This window comes from Halichoerus grypus, chromosome 7, assembly GCF_964656455.1.
Source record: "Halichoerus grypus chromosome 7, mHalGry1.hap1.1, whole genome shotgun sequence".
Lineage (NCBI taxonomy): Eukaryota > Metazoa > Chordata > Mammalia > Carnivora > Phocidae > Halichoerus > Halichoerus grypus.
Window position 1 is genome coordinate 139,962,602 of NC_135718.1, and position 18,622 is coordinate 139,981,223.

Genomic DNA, 18,622 nt, shown 5'->3' on the forward strand with positions numbered 1-18,622 from the left:
GCCTTCCAAACCTTTTGACATGATTCACTTTAAAATCACATTCAGCTTCTCATAGATGAGTCTACATCAGAGTGTAGAAATGACCAATCCTTAATTTCCAGTTTACCTGTGACTCGCACTCCTACAACCTCGCCAGCCTCTTAATCATTTATGCATAAACACATATCAAAAAAGCTAAGGTGCTGTTGCTTTTATTGCTTTAGTTAAGATTTAAGAGAAAACGACAGGGTGACGTGGTAGAGCACATGGTCTTCCACAGTATCTTTCACTTGCTCCAGGCTTTTGTTTTTCTCTCCCACTCCTCTCTTCTTTCTTCTGGGAAAATAACCTCTTTCTGTCCTATGCAGAACTCTCCTGGTTTGATATCAACCAACCATCCTACTCTGCGGGTCTGTCTTGTCTCATCTCCTTAACCGAGCTCATTAAGCCATTTTCTTGATAAACTGACTCTCCCTAAAGAAAATTCTCATGCCAGCGCTACCAAGAATAAACTCTTTTCATTCTGTTATAGTTGGATCTATAAAGACTAAGTAAGCAGGGGGTACTTTCAAGGGGGAAACCTGTTACAAGGAAAATAATGATTATGTGACGAAAAGTGGCACTTATCATGGATAAGACCGTACATAAATATAATAATATTCATGTTTTATAGGCTATCAAAAATAACAGGCCCCAAATTGAACTGTGAGTTTTCATTCAAGCTCTTCTTCCTACCATCCTTTTCCTTCTTGTCTTCTTCACCTCAATTAATGATAATACTACCATGCAGTTGCTCAGCCAAGTAGACATATGTATCTCTTTCACCCTCATACTCAACATTCAATAATCCAGCATATCTTGTCAGCTTTATCATGGACATATATCCTTCATCTAATAATTTCTCAACATCACCATTGGGACAAATTTGTCATGAAGCATGCTCATTACTCATCAAGGCTGTGACAGTAGTATCCAAGGTAATAGTCAGAGATGTCTTCCAAATAAAAATCAGATTACACCATAACCAGTTTAAATTCTTCTAATTTTTTTTTTTTTTCATTGTAGTTAGAATAAAATCTAATTTCTTACCATGGCTGATGAAGTCCAACCTGTTTCTTCCTAATTATCTCAATTCATGTCTCACAGAGTCTCCTCTTGTTAACTAGGCTCCAGTCACTCATTAAACATGTGGGCTCAGGTTCAACCTCAGAGCCTTTGCACTGATGTTCCCTCTGCATGAAATATTATTTCCCCTGGTCTTCAAATGTTGGACTCAGCATTATGTCATTTCCCAGAGATTTTCGACCACTGAAATTGACATACTACTATGCTCCCCATATTATATTTTATACTCTTTAGACAAATTTTCATTAGTCAGAATTATAATTTTCTTTGCTTATTTGTTAAATACCCACTTTCCTTAGCTAGAATTTAAGAGTGAGGAAATTAGAGATTTTTTTTCTCTTGTGGCATCTTAATAGTGTCTGAAACATCATAGGCATACAATAAACATTTGTGTAATAAAGAAATGAATGAACAAGCAAGCATGGCAAAGTGCAAGATGTTAAGCATTCAAGTGGTGTAACTGGTTAACGTAAAAAAGCACTGGTATATTTTAGAGAAGAAAAAAAATTGAGAGAACTGTTATAGGACTTGACCAAAGTATTACAGAAAGCAAATATCAGTCATATTGATTCAGCTTTCCAACTCTGCTTATCATTCAATCATTTCTTCTCTTCAATTTTCTAGCTGTTTCTTTGTGATATATAACATTACCATATAGACTGTTTTAAGTATTTATATAGGGAAGAGGATTCTATAATTTTGGATAAATTATACATATCAGGTCATGGAAATTGGAGGAAATAGACTCAAGTCTATTACTATTTCCATGCAAATAAAGCCTGAAAGGACAAGAGAAACCAGCAATTTCAATAAAGTATCTGGAAGCAGTCCTTTAGGATATTTTTCTGATGAACAGCTGAGAATCATCTAAACTTAGCTTTATTTGTGCAGACACATCAAAGAATGGTTCATTTAAACCATGCTAACGCATATAGATATTTACAGTTCTTTCTTATACAAAGAAGAATGTTGTACAGCTATTAATGTTCTTTGAACCAAAAGCAGAGAGTATTTTGTGTCAACTTGACCACTTAAATAATATAGCTCAGTAATGAATGATTATCCGTTAACTAAAATAAAGTTTACTTAGGGATAATAAAATAAAGTTCGATATTGATTTATGAGGAGGTTTTGAAAAAGGAAATTCTCTGTAAACATGTGTACTCAATGGACCATCAATAACTGTGGCCTTCTTGCTTCATTTATCCTGATCTTATCCTAAGTAAAGAGGCTAAAAATAAATATCAGATGCCTAGAGAAAAGTGTAAACAACGTGTCATCCTAATAAACTTCTTTACAGATCCCATTTTTAAAACCTAAACACCTACTTGCCATTTAGTTTTTGTCTCAAGTATATTTATATTTGGTATGCATCTTTAAGCAGTTTTCTCAGGAATATATTTTTAGACTGCTGACAAAATCTCTGTTTCCTATACTTAGTACAATTCAATATGGAAGTGGAAAAAAAATTGTACCTGAACTTTGAAAACTAAAGATCTATTTTAGACTAATATATTCAGTGACACCCAAGATTGTATGATGGAAATTTAAATTAATACTGATTGGAATTTTACTGTTTATTTTATGATATGGCTTCCTCAGAATGACATAACATTGTTTGAAGTTATATTTTGTTTGAACAGAAAATATAGGAATATGTAGGTATAACATTAAGTGATATTCTGCCCATAATCCCTATAAAAATTATTTTAAGATGAGACAATATTTATGACATAATATGGAAAATATAGAGAGCAATTATGTGAATGATAATGGTTACAATGTAAATTATTTCACATGTGGATGAACACCAGAAAAATTTTAAAGTGGGAATGTCTTTATTAGGGATTGAGGAGATTTTTAAGTTAAGAATAAGTTATATAACATAAAAGTTCAGTATATATGTTAATCACTAAAAGCATGTGAAAAAATTGTAAGACATCAAGTTAGACAAATGGGATTGTTTGAAATTCAAAATAAAAAATATGGTATACAGAAACTAATAAAATATAATTAATGTAGAGGTGAAAATGTCAGGATATTTTGGATAAGAAACCTTGAAAATGAAGAAAGATGTTGGTAATATATAATTACAAAATTAAAAAGTATACAAATACAGTTGCAAACTTTACAGGAAAAAGGGGAGGAACATGTAAAGAAAACATAATCAGAAATTAGACGTGAAAGCACCTACCATAATGCTTGCCTGAGTCAGCATATTTTATGATGCTTCCTTTCTTTCTAGAATTAACTGATCTGACGACCAGAAGAAAAATGAAGCAAAAAGTCAAAAGAGAATTGGGTTTGACAGCTTGGAAAAGTTGGCAGATACTGTTACTGTCATGCACACATATATACAAGGAAGAAGCTTGCTTGGCTGTGAGGATAATGACTCCTATTTTGAATTTAAGATGCTGAAAGACATCTGATTTGAAAAGTCAGGTAGGCAGGGGTATGGTACTCAGGCAAAAGACCCAGGTAGGTCTGGTAGTTTTCAGAATATACAGAGATGAGAATGAGTACAGAGGTAAAATATTTCTTATTTTACTACTCAAAGTGTGGTTCTTCGAGCAGAAGCATTTGGTTCCTCCAGGAACTTGACAGAGAATCAGGATCTTGGACTCCACTCTGACCTCCTGGGTCACAACTGCAGCTTAAGAAGATCTACCCGTGACTCAGATGCACATTAACATTTGAGAATCACCAGTCTAGGGAATAACATGAGAAATGAGGGCTGTGTCTGAGGAAAAATAAATTCTAAGAAGAGGGATGAAAGAACCACAAATATCAATGTGAAGTATTAGCAGAGATTTAGGAAAACAGAGAGACTGGTTTCATGAAACAAAAGGGAAGTTAGTTTTACTCATGCCCAATACTTCAAAAAAAAAAAAAAATCAGTAAGATAAACTATGACATGGGCCCCTAAAATTTGACCATCAAGCAGTCATTAGGAATGTTTCTGGAACAACTTATATGAAGCAGTGTTAAGAAGAAGTAGATTTCTATGTCTTAGTAAGTGATTAGGAATTGGAGAATTTAACATGACAACTAAACAAGAGATCACATTTACAAAATCTTGGTAGTGAAGATAACGGACATCTCACAGTAATGGGAGAGTTGGAGGAACTTTTTTGTTACAGAAGAATTTTATGTAAAGAAAAAGAAGTCAGAAGAAAAGTAGCTGGTTGCTAGACCAAAATCATTATAGCAGAAAAACAGTGTAGGAACCAGATTTCAAAGGGGGTTGGTGGCATTGGGAAGAGGAAAATATCACCTCCTCTGAAATAGAAGGGAGGGATCTAAGGATGAGTGAAAAATGTGTATGCTTACACATAATATATCTGCCTTACATGGAAAAAGTTAATAAAATAAGAATAATTAAGGAGGTTAAGAGGCTTCCCAACTATTTATATTTATGTTTCTCTGGAAAAGGGTAAGATAGATTATGTGTTTATGAGCCTGAATGCTAGAATCAAATTACTGGAGTTGAACCCCAGTTCCTCAACCTCTCTTACACCCAATTTTCTAACCTGTACAATGGGAATCATAATCAAACCTTTATATCAAACACAAACTACAGAAAATGTTCATAGGTGAATAAAACAGAAAAATGAATTACTTAAAGTAAATTGAGAAGGTCACAGAAATTTCCAGTAGGCTGGACAGGTGAGATTAGAAATGGGCAAGACCAATGGCAGATGAAGTAATAGCATATCTCATCTCCTCCCCAACCAGGTGCCGCCAGGCTCATTCCCTCCTCTGCTACCCCAGAAAAGAAGTCAAAGAGACTGAGAAAAGCTGCAGGCTGATGGCTGAAATCTTGAGACCTGTAATATTTGGAAGGCTACTGATGAGAAGCAACCAGAGAAATAGAGGAATGTCAAAAGGTGGTGGAATCCAAGACAGAAGAATTTTATGAAGAGGGAAAGTAAATTGTCAACAATGGCAAATGCCTCAGAGATCAAGTTAAATATATAAGTAGTTTTTAGGGATTTCTGTGGTCAGAATGAAAGGACTAAACTTATTTGTAGGATTTTGAGGGAAAATCACAGCATTAGGGTTGCAATTTAGATGTGAATATTCACATTCATATGCATATGGATATGTGTGTAAATATGTGTGTGTTGTAGTGGTTGAAGGATGTATAGTTATAAAATGTGGAAAATACTGCCCATGTAATCACAAGACATACAAGGACTACCTTAGGGAGTTCTTATTTATTATCAGATATAAATTCTATAGACTTGGCAATCAAATCTGTAGAGGTGATCACTGAAGACATAAGAATGGATAAACTCTCTGGGACAGAAAATGCCAAAAAAGATTTTGGTCGGAGGAGGGGGGGAAGATGGCGGAGGAGTAGGGGACCTTATTTCAACTGCTCCCCGGAATTGAACTGGATATCTACCAGACCACTCTGAGCACCCATGAAATCAGCCTGAGATGTAAGAAGATCTGGATCTAGTCTACAAACAGAATATCGCAGGCGGTTGGTTTTGAGGTACGAAGCGGGGAGCTGTGATTCCGTGGGCAGATATTGGAGGATAAACGGCAGTGGGAGGGTGCCTGGCCGTGGGGATTCTACACCACCAGTGAGCGACAGCCTCGCGCTCTGGGGACGGGGCACAGACTCGCAGACCGGTAGCGGTGGGGAAAGGACTTTAGGGCAGCCCCCGGGGCGGAAACCTGGAGCGGTGGTGTCGCGCGGGTGAACTGGGAGTGGCTGGCAGTTTTAGAAGCACAAAGGGCAGAGACGGGCCCCGACCTGGTGGCAGGACTGGGGGTGCTGTGGAGGGGCGCACAACCCAGGCCGCTGCAGTTTATAGCAGCAGGACAGAAACGGAGACGGTGTGGCCTGGAGAGCTCACTGAAGAACAGAATGTGATCTCTCTGCTCTGAGGCAGAGGGTTGGAAACGGTCTCTTCTGCTCTGACTCACGGAAGAGACGCGGAAAGCCGCCAGGGAAAGCCACCAGAGAACAAAAGCCCCAAAGACTGATTCCCGCTGAGCCCATCCCCCGCCACAGGGGGGCAGGGCAACACCGCCCTAACAGGGTTGTTTGAGTAAGAGCGCGGCAGACCCCTCCCACAGAAGACAGGCTGGGAAAACAAGAGGCCAGCAGCCCTAAGGTCCCAAGAAAACAGGTGCATCTTGCTTGGGTTCTGGTCAATAATTTGGACTCTATACATTCCCTCAAACACCCATCAACAGAATGACTAGGAGGAGGAGCCCCCAAAATAGAAAAGACTCAGAGATTATGACTTATGCTGCAGATTTACAAATGGATGCAGATATAACCAAGATGTCGGAGATGGAATTCAGGCTAGCAATTGTGAAGACAATGGCTAGAATGGAGAAATCAATTAATAGCAACATAGAGTCTCTAAGGGCAGAAATGAAAGGTGAATTGGCAGAACTTAAAAATGCTATCAATGAGATCCAATCTAATCTAGATAATCTAACAGCTAGGGTAACTGAGGCAGAAGAGCGAATAAGCGACCTAGAAGACAATATAATAGATAAAAAGGGAAAAGAGGAGGCCAGGGAAAAATAACTCAGAATCCATGAAAATAGAATCAGAGAAATAAGTGACACCATGAAGCGTTCCAATGTCAGAATAATTGGAATCCTGGAGGGAGTGGAGAGAGAGAGGACTAGAAGATGTATTTGAGCAAATCATAGCTGAGAACTTCCCTAATCTGGGGAATGAAACAAACATTCACGTCCTAGAGGCAGAGAGGACCCCTCCCAAGATCAGGGAAAACAGGCCAACACCCTGGCATGTAATAGTAAAACTCGCAAATTTCAGACCTCAGTACTCCACTCTCAGCAATAGACAGATCATCTAAGCAGAAAATCAACAAGGAAACCATCTTAAGGGCAGTTAGGGAGAAGAGATTCCTTACGTACAGAGGGAGGAACATCCGAATAATGTCAGACCTATCCACAGAGACCTGGCAAGCCAGAAAGGCCTGGCAAGACATATTCAGGGTACTAAACGAGAAGAACATGCAGCCAAGTATACTTTATCTGGCAAGGCTGTCATTTAGAATGGATGGAGAGATGCAGAGCTTCCACGACTGGCAGAAACTGAAAGAATATGTGACCACTAAGCCAGCCCTGCAAGAAATATTAAGGGGGGTTCTATAAAAGGAGAAAGACTCCAAGAGTGATATACAACAGAAATTTACAGGGACAATCTATAGAAACAATGTCTTCACAGGCAACATGATGACAATTAATTCATATCTTTCAATAATCACTCTCAACGTGAATGGCCTAAATGCTCCCATAAAATGGCACAGGGTTGCAGATTGGATAAAAAGACAGGACCCATCCATATGCTGCTTACAAAAGATTTATTTTGAACCTAAAGATACATCCAGACTGAAAGTGAAGGGATGGAGATCCATCTTCCATGCCAACAGACCTCAAAAGAAAGCTGCGGTAGCAATTCTTATATCAGACAAATTAGATTTTAAACTAAAGTCTATAATTAGAGACACAGAAGGACACTATATCATTCTTAAAGGGTCTATCCAACAAGAAGATCTAACAATTGTAAATATCTATGCCCCCAACATGGAAGCAGCCATCTACATAAGCCAACTGTTAACCAAAATAAAGAGTCATATTGATAACAATACGTTAATTGTAGGAGACCTCAGTACTCCACTCTCAGCAATAGACAGATCATCTAAGCAGAAAATCAACAAGGAAACAAGAGCTTTGAATGATACATTGGACCAGATGGACCTCATAGATATTTACAGAACATTCCACCATAAAACAACAGAATACTCATTCTTCTCAAGCACGCATGGAACTTTCTCCAGAATAGACCACATACTGGGTCACAAATCAGGTCTCAACCGATACCAAAAGATTGAGATTATTCCCTGCATATTCTCAGACCACAATGCTTTAAAACTGGAACTCAATCACAAGAAAAAAATTGGCAGAAATTGAAACACTTGGAAGCTAAAGACCACTCTGCTCAAGAATGTTTGGGTCAACCAGGAAATCAAAGAAGAACTTAAACAATTCATGGAAATCAATGAGAACGAAAACACATTGGTCCAAAACCTATGGGATACTGCAAAGGCGGTCCTAAGGGGGAAATACATAGCCATCCAAGCCTCACTCAAAAAAATAGAAAAATCCCGAATTCACCAACTAACCCTACACCTTAAAGAACTACAGAAAAAGCAACAAATGATGCCTAAGCCATGCATTAGAAGAGATATAATTAAAATTAGAGCAGAAATCAATGAATTAGAAACCAAAAACAGTGTAGATCAGATCAATGAAACTAGAAGTTAGTTCTTTGAAAGAATTAATAAGATCAATAAATCACTGGCCAGACTTATCCAAAAAAAAAGAGAAAGGACCCAAATTAATAAAATTATGAATGAAAGGGGAGAGATCATGACTAACACCAGGGAAATAGAAACAATTATTAGAAATTATTATCAACAACTATATGCCAATAAACCGAGCAATCTGGATGAAATGGATGCCTTCCTGGAAACCTAGAAGCTGCCAAGACTGAAACAGGAAGAAATTGACAACCTGAATAGGCCAATAAGCAGTAACGAGATTAAAGCAGTAATCAAAAACCTCCCAAAAAACAGGAGTCCAGGGCCTAATGGATTCCCTGGGGAATTCTACCAAACATTCAAAGAAGAAATAATACCTATTCTCCTGAAGCTGTTTCAAAAAATAGAAACAGAAGGAAAGCTTCCAGACTCATTCTATGAGGCCAGCATTACCTTAATCCCCAAACCAGGCAAAGACCCCATCAAAAAGGAGAATTTCAGACCCATATCCCTGATGAATATGGATTCCAAAATCCTCAACAAAATCCTAGCTAATAGGATCCAACAATACATTAAAAGGATCATCCACCACGACCAATTGGGATTTATCCCCGGGATGCAAGGGTGGTTCAACATTCGCAAATCAATCAATGTGATAGAACACATTAATAAGAGGAGGGAGAAGAACCATATGGTCTTCTCAATTGATGCAGAAAAAGCATTTGACAAAATACAACATCCTTTCCTGATTAAAACTCTTCAGAGTATAGGGATAGAGAGAACATTCCTCAAGTTCATAAAATCCACCTATGAAAAACCCAACAGCGAATATCATCCTCAATGGGGAAAAGCTGAGAGCCTTTCCCTTAAGATCAGGAACACATCAAGGATGCCCACTCTCACCACTATTGTTCAACATAGTACTAGAAGTCCTAGCAACAGCAATCAGACAACAAAAAGCAATAAAACGTATTCAAATTGGCAAAGAAGAAGTCAAACTCTCTCTCTTCGCAGATGACATGATACTTTATGTGGAAAACCCAAAAGACTCCACCCCCAAATTACTAGAACTCATACAGCAATTCAGTAATGTGGCAGGATACAAAATCAATGCACAGAAATCAGTTGCTTTCTTATACACTAACAACACAACTGTAGAAAGAGAAATTAGAGAAACGATTCCATTTACAATAGCACCAAAAACTATAAGATACCTCGGAATAAACCTAACCAAAGAGGTAAAGGATCTATACTCTAGGAACTACAAAACACTCATGAAAGAAATTGAAGAAGACACAAAAAGATGGAAAAACATTCCATGCTCATGGATCGGAAGAATAAACATTGTTAAAATGTCTATGCTACCCAGAGCAATCTATACCTTCAATGCCATCCTGATCAAAATTCCAATGACATTTTTCAAAGCACTAGAACAAACAATCCTAAAATTTGTATGGAATCAGAAGAGACCCCGAATTGCCAAGGAAATGTTGAAAAAGAAAAACAAAGCTGGGGGCATCATGTTGCCTGATTTCAAGCTATATTACAAAGCTGTGATCACCAAGACAGCATGGTACCGGCACAAAAACAGACATATAGACCAATGGAACAGAATAGAGAACCCAGATATGGACCCTCAACTCTATGGTCAAATAATCTTTGACAAAGTAAGAAAAAACATGCAATGGAAAGAAAAAGTCTCTTCAATAAATGGTTCTGGGAAAATTGGACAGCCACATGCAGAAGAATGAAGCTTGACCATTCTCTAACACCATTCATAAAGATAAACTCAAAGTGGATGAAAGACCTCAATGTGAGACAGGAATCCATCAAAATCCTAGAGGAGAACATAGGGAGTAACCTCTTTGACATCGCCCACAGCAACTTCTTTCAAGATACATCTCCAAAAACTAGTGAAACAAAAGCAAAAATGAACTATTGGGACTTCATCAAGATAAAAAGCTTCTGGACAGCAAAAGAAACAGTCAACAAAACAAAGAAGCAACCCACAGAATGGGAGAAGATATTTGCAAATGACACTACAGATAAAGGGCTGGTATCCAAGATCTATAAAGAACTTCTTAAACTCAACACCCAAAAAACAAATAATCAAGTCAAAAAGTGGACAGAAGATATGAAAAGACACTTCTCTGAAGAAGACATACAAATGGCTAACAGACACATGAAAAAATGTTCATCATCATTAGCCATCAGGGAAATCCAAATTAAAACCACATTGAGATACCACCTTACACCAGTTAGAATGGCAAAAATGGACAGGGAAAGAAACAACAAATGTTGGAGAGGTTGTGGAGAAAGGGGAACCTTCTTACACTGTTGGTGGGAATGCAAGTTGGTATAGCCACTTTGGAAAACAGTGTGGAGGTTCCTCAAAAATTTAAAAATAAAGCTACCCTATGACCCAGCAATTGCACTACTGGGTATTTACCCCAAAGACACAGATGTAGTGAAAAGAAGGGCCACATGCACCCCAATGTTCATAGCAATGTCCACAATAGCCAAACTGTGGAAAGAGCCGAGATGCCCTTCAACAGATGAATGGATAAAGAAGATGTGGTCCATATATACAATGGAATATTACTCAGCCATCAGAAAAGATGAATACCCAACTTTTACATCAACATGGATGGGACTGGAGGAGACTATGCTAATTGAAATAAGTCAAGCAGAGAAAGTCGATTATCCTATGGTTTCACTTATTTGTGGACCATAAGGAATAGCATGGAGGATATTAGGAGAAGGAAGGGAAAAATGGGGGGGGGGGAATTGGAGGGAGAGATGAACCATGAGAGACTATGGACTCTGAGAAACAAACAGGGTTTTAGAGGGGAGGAGCATGGGGGGATTGTTTAGCCCAGTGATGGGTATTAAGGAGGGCACGTACTGCATGGAGCACTGGGTGTTATACGAAAACAATGGATCGTGGATCACCACATCAAAAACCAATGATGTATTGTATGGTGACTAACATAACATAATAAAATTTAAAAAAAGAAAAGAAAAGAAAATGCCAAAAAAGAATGTCTGAAAGAGAGAGGACTGAGATCTGTCAAGCTTTCACAACTAGAGTATTATTCTGGAAATGAAGAAGAGAGAAATATGAGCATGACCGAGCAATGACCCTCATGTGGAAGGTGAGCTCAGTAGGACGAGGTGTGCAGCAAGTTCTGTAGCATCAGCCATGGAGAGACATGAAGAGAGTGCACAGTTGATGTGGGCCATATATGCCAGCATAGCTAGAGGCAGCTCGCCACTCTAAGGCTGGCGATGGCGTGGGCATTGCTGACTACAGAGAGCAAGCTGGGTAGCAATCCTTGAGCTAACGCATAGACAAATTGGGAGTTACTGTTAGAGGACAGGCTGTGCGGCAGAGGACAGTGATGGATCAGAAGATATGTGTCAGCTGGAGAAATGCCTACGAAGGAAGTTTCAGAATGAAGACGTAGAATAGACCAGGATAGAATCATTTTCAGCAAGTGGTGATGCTCATTTATCCTCATGTGCAGAGGAGATAGAAGTGTATAACAATGACTCCCTGTTATGCAAGCCACATTGTTCCCTTCCCTCCTCTGAAGCAACCTCCACTAATTGATAATGGTTTCTGATTATACTAAGCCCAGACAAACCTGGGAATCTTTCTCCATGTAGTGAGTGAGTGGTTTAGGCAATTTGTCTATTGAAGGCAATTTGCCCACAAAATAAAACTTCATTGCCATTCATAGTTTGACTTTAAAGAAGGATAAAATAACACATAAAAAAGAGCTCTGATCGATTGCTAATGTGAATATTTATACTAGAAAAGTTACAGAGGGACAGAGGTGCAGAGAACCAAGTTGAGATGCTGAAATAATACAGAAATTAGGAAATTAGTAGAGGTAAGAGGAAAGCAATATGCATAGTGATTTAAAGCATATCTTTGCCCTCCTTTGCTAGTATTGGCTTAAGGAATATGAGCATTTTAGCATTGGGTTAGAAATTAAGAATTGCTAAATTTATCATATTATGATGTGCTTGGTTTCTTTAATGGTCTACTCTCTTTGTAGTGTGACAGATCACAGGTCACTATCTAAGTAATTATGTGGGTTTATGGTTTCTCTTTGTGCTATGTGCAAATATCGAGAATCATATTTTAAGAACACTTCAGATTTTCAAGGACCTTTGAACTCAAAAGTGTTGTGACAACATTTGCAACAAGAACCCAAAACTGGCATTTGCTATGACAAAGGTCCATCTCAAGGTCGCCTTTAACATGATCAGAAGGAAAATCAAAATGAAATCTCCCAAATTCCCCTTTTTAAACTAAAGAGGTTTTCTTTATATGTTTAAGCTTGTTAATTGCATATCTAAGCCTTTTTCCCTGAAGTCCTTCATTATAATACAGACTTTAGCTCAATTTCATCTCAAAAGGATTTTTCTGAAACAATAGCCATGCAGCAATTTGGTTTTACTATTAAAATAATTACAGCTATATATCAAACACTATCAAATTACATAACAAAAATGTAAAGATTAGTTGCAGATGATTAAAAAAAATGGTGCCTGAAAAGAAAACATGACTGTAAACTAGCCTTGAGAAAAGAAGGGGCAATATCCCATCCACACGGTGCCCAATAATGGCTTGACACTTATATGCGAAGACTAGAGAAAAAAGAATGAAATAATGAGTTGATAAGAAAACCATGCAAGTCGGCCACAAAAATCCAATGATGAAAGAAGGTTCAGTGTTTTACTCATTGTAAGATACAAGAAAGGTAATTCTGTATGCAATTTTATTTCTGTATCACTTTAGAGGAATAAAAATAAAAGAAAATCACTGAATTTCTTCTTGTAGTTAAATTGGACCTGTGGTGCACCTAGCAAAATAAATAAATAAATAAATAAGATAATAGAAAGTGACTGGCCAGAGGGAGCAGGGAGGAGGCAGAAGCCATATTTTTCAGGTAGTAAACTTTTCCTAACCCCAAACACAACATTTATCACTAGAGGCAACAGGGATGCCGCTGGGCAGCATGACACAAAAGCTGTAAATTTCTAAAATTCCAAGGAGAATTTTCTCTAAATCATTCTGCCTGAGAAAATCTCCACTTACCATCATGTATTTACGAGAAAATCAGTTGCTGAGAAACAGAAGAGAAACTGATAGTAGAAAACCATTATATCTCCTCCTCAAGATTTCTTGTGAAACTGCAGTTTTTATTTAATTTCTACATCTTTACCTTTATATGTATTTGAATCAAGATAATATTTAGTGCAATAGTCATGACGTTTCATGATAACAATGTTATAACTGAAAATTGTACTTCTCAATATACATGCTCTTTGTCTCTTTATAATTTCTATTTGAAATTGTATCTTTTTTGTTAGTTTTTTAACCTCCACTTTCCTTTAGAATGCATTTCACTTTCAAATGTCCCCCTACATTTCTACATTCCTTCTACATTTCTGTGTATATTTTCTGTTTATAATTGGATTCATTATGGATCTAGTTTGCAAATTTCGATGTTTAATATTTATTCACTTAAAAAGAATACTTTTTCTGTGCCAACTGCTATCCTACTAACTGGGGATACAACATGAATAAAACAAAGTCCTTACCCTCATGGGGTTTATGTTCTAGTGGGAAGAAGCTGACAATAAAGAAACAATACATCTATAAGATGTAAAAGCAGTGTAGAGAAAATTGTGCATCTCAGATAGGTGGCATTTGCACAGAGCCTCAAAGGAGGTAAGGGAGCAAGCTTTCTGAGTATTTGCTGAAAGAGCATTCCAAGCCAAGGTTACAAAGTGTTCACAGGTGGTAGCATCATTTCTGTGTTTGCACAACCAAAGAGGCCAGAATGGGGAGAAGAGAGCAAGCAAGGAGAAGAGCAGTAGGAGAGGTCAGAAAAGTCATGGAGTTCAAGGCCATGTATAACCATATAGTGCCTGGAGAAGGAACTTAAGAACTTCCTCTGGATGAGACAAAAACCTCAAGGCAGAGTAATGGACTATATTGGCATATTAAAGGATTATTTGGACTGCCACATAAAGAGACTTTTTTGGAGGGTGAGGAGCAGTAAGATCATTTAAGAAGCTATTTATATTAATCCAGGTAAGGTGGATGGTAAGTTGAACCAAAGGGTTAGCAGAGAAGATGGTTAGAAGTGGTTGAAATCTGGATCTGCTTTGAAAGAAGAGCTGACAGGATTTGATAATCAATGAATTTCATGTGAGAAAAAGAAAGATCAAGGCTGGGCAATTGGAGTAATGATTCCATTGACTGAAACAAGGGCGTTTGGGAAAGAAGTCTCGAGAGACAACTAACATTTCCATGTTTCTACAAGGATTTAAAAATGGGCAGAGAAAATGAATAGACATTTTTCCAAAGAAGACATCCAGATAGCCAACAAATACATGAAAAAAATGCTTAATATCACTAGTCATTAGAAAAACACAAATCAAAACCCCAATGAGGTATTATTTCATACCCATTAGAATGGTTGTCATTATGAAGAGAAGAGATAACAAGTGTTGGCAAGGATGTGAAGAAAAGGGAATCCTTGAGCACTGTTGGCAGGAATGTAAATTGATTCAGCCACTATGGAAAACAGTATGGAGATTCCTCAAAAAATTAAATAAATAAAACTATTATATAATCCAACAATCCTACTTTTGGGAATATATTCAAAGAAAATGAAAACAGGATATTGAAAAGATATCTGCCCTCCCTTGTTTATAGCAGCATTATTCATAATAGCTAAATATGGAAACAATCTGTCCATCCACAGATGAATGGGTGAAGAATACACACGCACACACATACACACAGATCTTCCTTGGCTCATGATGGGGTTGCACTCCAATAAACCCATCATAAATTGAAAATATCAAAGTCAAAAATGTATTTAATACACCTAACTTATCAAACATCACAGATTAGCCTAGTCTACCTTAAATGTGCCCGGAACACTTATATTAGCTGACAATTGGGCAAAATTATCTAATGCAAAGCCTATTTTGTAATAATGTGTTGAATATCTCATGCAATTTATTAAACACTGTACTGAAAGTGAAAAACAGAATGTGTGTAGGCATGCAGAATGGCTATAAGTGTATCAGTTGTTTATACTTGTGATCATGTAGCTGACTAGGAGCTGCCCAGCACAAGAGGATATCATACAGCATATCGCTAGCCCAGGAAAAAAATCAAAATTCAAAGTACAATTTCTACTGAAGGTGTATCACTTTCTTACCATTGCAAAGTTTAAAAATCATTAAGTCAAACCATCATAAATTAGGAACTGATTGTATATACGATGGAGTATTACCGGGCTATGAAAAAGAAGGCATTGTCATTTGCAACAATATGGATGCACTTTGAGGGCAATATGCTTAGGGAGGTAAGCCAGACAGGGAAAGATAAATACTGTATGATCTCACTTATATGTGGAATCTAAAAATCTGAACTCATAGAAACAGGGAGTAGGGTGGTGGTTGTCAGGAGTTAGGGGTGGGGGAATTGGGGAGATGTTAAAGTATATAAATTTTCAGTTATAAGATGCATAAATCCTGGAGATCTAATACACAGCAGAGTTATTATGATCTGCAATATTGTATTATACCCTTCAAAGTTCCTAGGAGACCAGATTTTAAATATTTTCACCACAAAAAAAGAAATGATAATTATGTGACTGTGGTAATCACACTGCAGTATACAGATCAAATCAACACATCATGTATCTTAAACTTAAACTTATGCAATGTTATATGTCAATTATATCTCAATAAAAATACTTATGTAATACTTATGTAAATCTTTAATACTTATGTGAATTTTTAAAATAGAAGCTTGTGGAATCTCTTTATCTACATGATTCTCACAAAGATATGCTTGGTGGGTTCTCCTTTCGTTCATCATGCCAGATACTTATCAGGCTTTTTTACCCTGACAACTCGTATCTTCAGTTCTACCTAATATTTTATGGAATATGTAAATATTTTATTGATGATTTCCTCAACTCTGTTTTCCCTTTAAAGTCACTGTAGAACTCACTATTTGGCTATTGACCCCATCAGACAGTTTCCTAATTTTCTTTTCTATTATGCCTCTCTTCATTGCTTTGCTTTACTCTAGGTGAGTTTACCTCAAATTCACCTTGCAAACATCTGTGTTTTTCATTTCTTCTTTCCCTGTTGCTATTTCCAAAAGTTCCTTTTTGTTCTCTGAATATTTCTTTCTTATTACATTCTGTACCTGCTTAAATAATGCAATAGATCTATTTATTTACCTGAAGCCATTACGCAAATTGTTTTTCAAGTTTTCCCATCCTATAAAACAGAGCTCTGTTTTCTCAAAGTTGCTTTGACTGACTTAGGCATTTGTTTTGTTCTCCCTTTTCCGTATTAGAGATTTCCCTCATATATCTGGTAATTTTCATTGTCTGCTAATGCTTAATATAAAAAAAGGTGATTGGAAGTTTTGCACATATTGTTAGGTCATTGAAATTAACTGCGTGGTGACTCAGTGGGGCATTTTGGTAGAGAATCTCCATAATAGTAGTGGAATCAAGAATTTAACTCATCTTCAAAGAAATTTAAAGCACCCCTCCTTACTTTATTCCATGTGTTCTTCATCTTTAAGTCCAGAGGCAACCATTAGTCCTAGTTCCTGAGCATTGTGAGAATTCTGTGTTGTATATCAAGCTGGTTTTCTATTTCCCCCACTATTGTTTATAGCTCAACTTCTGTTTAATAATTAAAGCCGTTACCATTTACCTACTTGCTCTGTGATAATCAACTTCCCCCACAAATTTTTGCTGTTCTTTCCATTCTTGTTTTTGAATAATTATGGTTTTTATGCTTTTAAAAAATTGCCTTGTCAGTAGTTTTAAACTTTACATCTTAGAAGTGTAGAAATGTAGTAGGTTGTCACTTTTAATGGGAACTAATTCAACTAATACGGGTAAAGTGTCAAGAAAAGTCCTAGGCCTTGTAAAGAGTATAAGAAATGTTAGCCATTGTAATTATTATCCAATTATGGTGAGATCTCGTGAACTATCTCTTTCCCACAGTAGAGAATACCACTTTGGTGCTTAAGTGTTCTTCCACATTCCATTTAATATATATCTCCCTGAAAGTGCAAATACAGGAAAATCCCCTTCTGACATAGAAAAGAGCATTAATCTGGCTGTAGGTTAATTCATAGTCACTTAAGATGTTATACATTTTCTGTGCCCTTCTAGGTTCTCCTTCCCCTGACCTGGCAGACATTATGATTAGGCTGAATGGGCAACTCATCCACTTTGTCTAGATCTCAGGCAGTGCCGTCACATAACCCCACAGTACTGGCCACATGGAAATAGCAAAATTAATTATAAATTGAATCGTACTTCCACCCAGTCAGTGTCAGTTTAGTCAACATAAACATTTAATTATATATTAATTCTCACTTAAAGAAAACTGTCCCCCCGCCAGGGGAAACAAGAAAAACAAAAACAAAAACAAAATAAAACAAAACAAACAAAATACAGAATCTGGGTGGATTCTCTACCACATGGTAGAAATGTATCAATTATGATTAAACAAGTATAACTAAAGTATCACATCTCATGCGAGGACTCCTACAGACTATGTACATACAAAAGAAATTAAATTTAGGAAAAAAAACAGAACAAAAATCAAAATTACAATGTAAAGAAGCCAAATGCAGCTTATTGAAGGATTATATAGAATTTTGTGTCATGTCGCTCTGCCTATGTGAATTTTGAAAATGACATATTAATAATATGAAAACATTAGATTTTCAAGTAAGTTATTAAAGTCTGTTTTTCAGTGTCCCAACAATCTCGATTGGTTAAAGGAAAAATACTAAAGAATTTTGTGATCCCTTGGTTCAATGTGTTTTATTTCTCTTATACATACAAATTATCTGTGAATAAATTTCTGTCCTCTCAAAGAGCATGATGTTTTAATATATATCATGTACATATAATACAAAAATGATATAAACAGATAAAAATCTGTCTAAAAAATCTAAAAGCAAACTGCAAAGATCCAAATGAATTTATATACACTGACTATTTCTGGTAAAGAAATGAAGAAAGCCAGACCTATGACTTCAACAACCTGTACACACACAAAAAAAGTCATTATATGGCTTGAAAAACTTCACTTAACCACGTATCCTGTTCACAAACAAA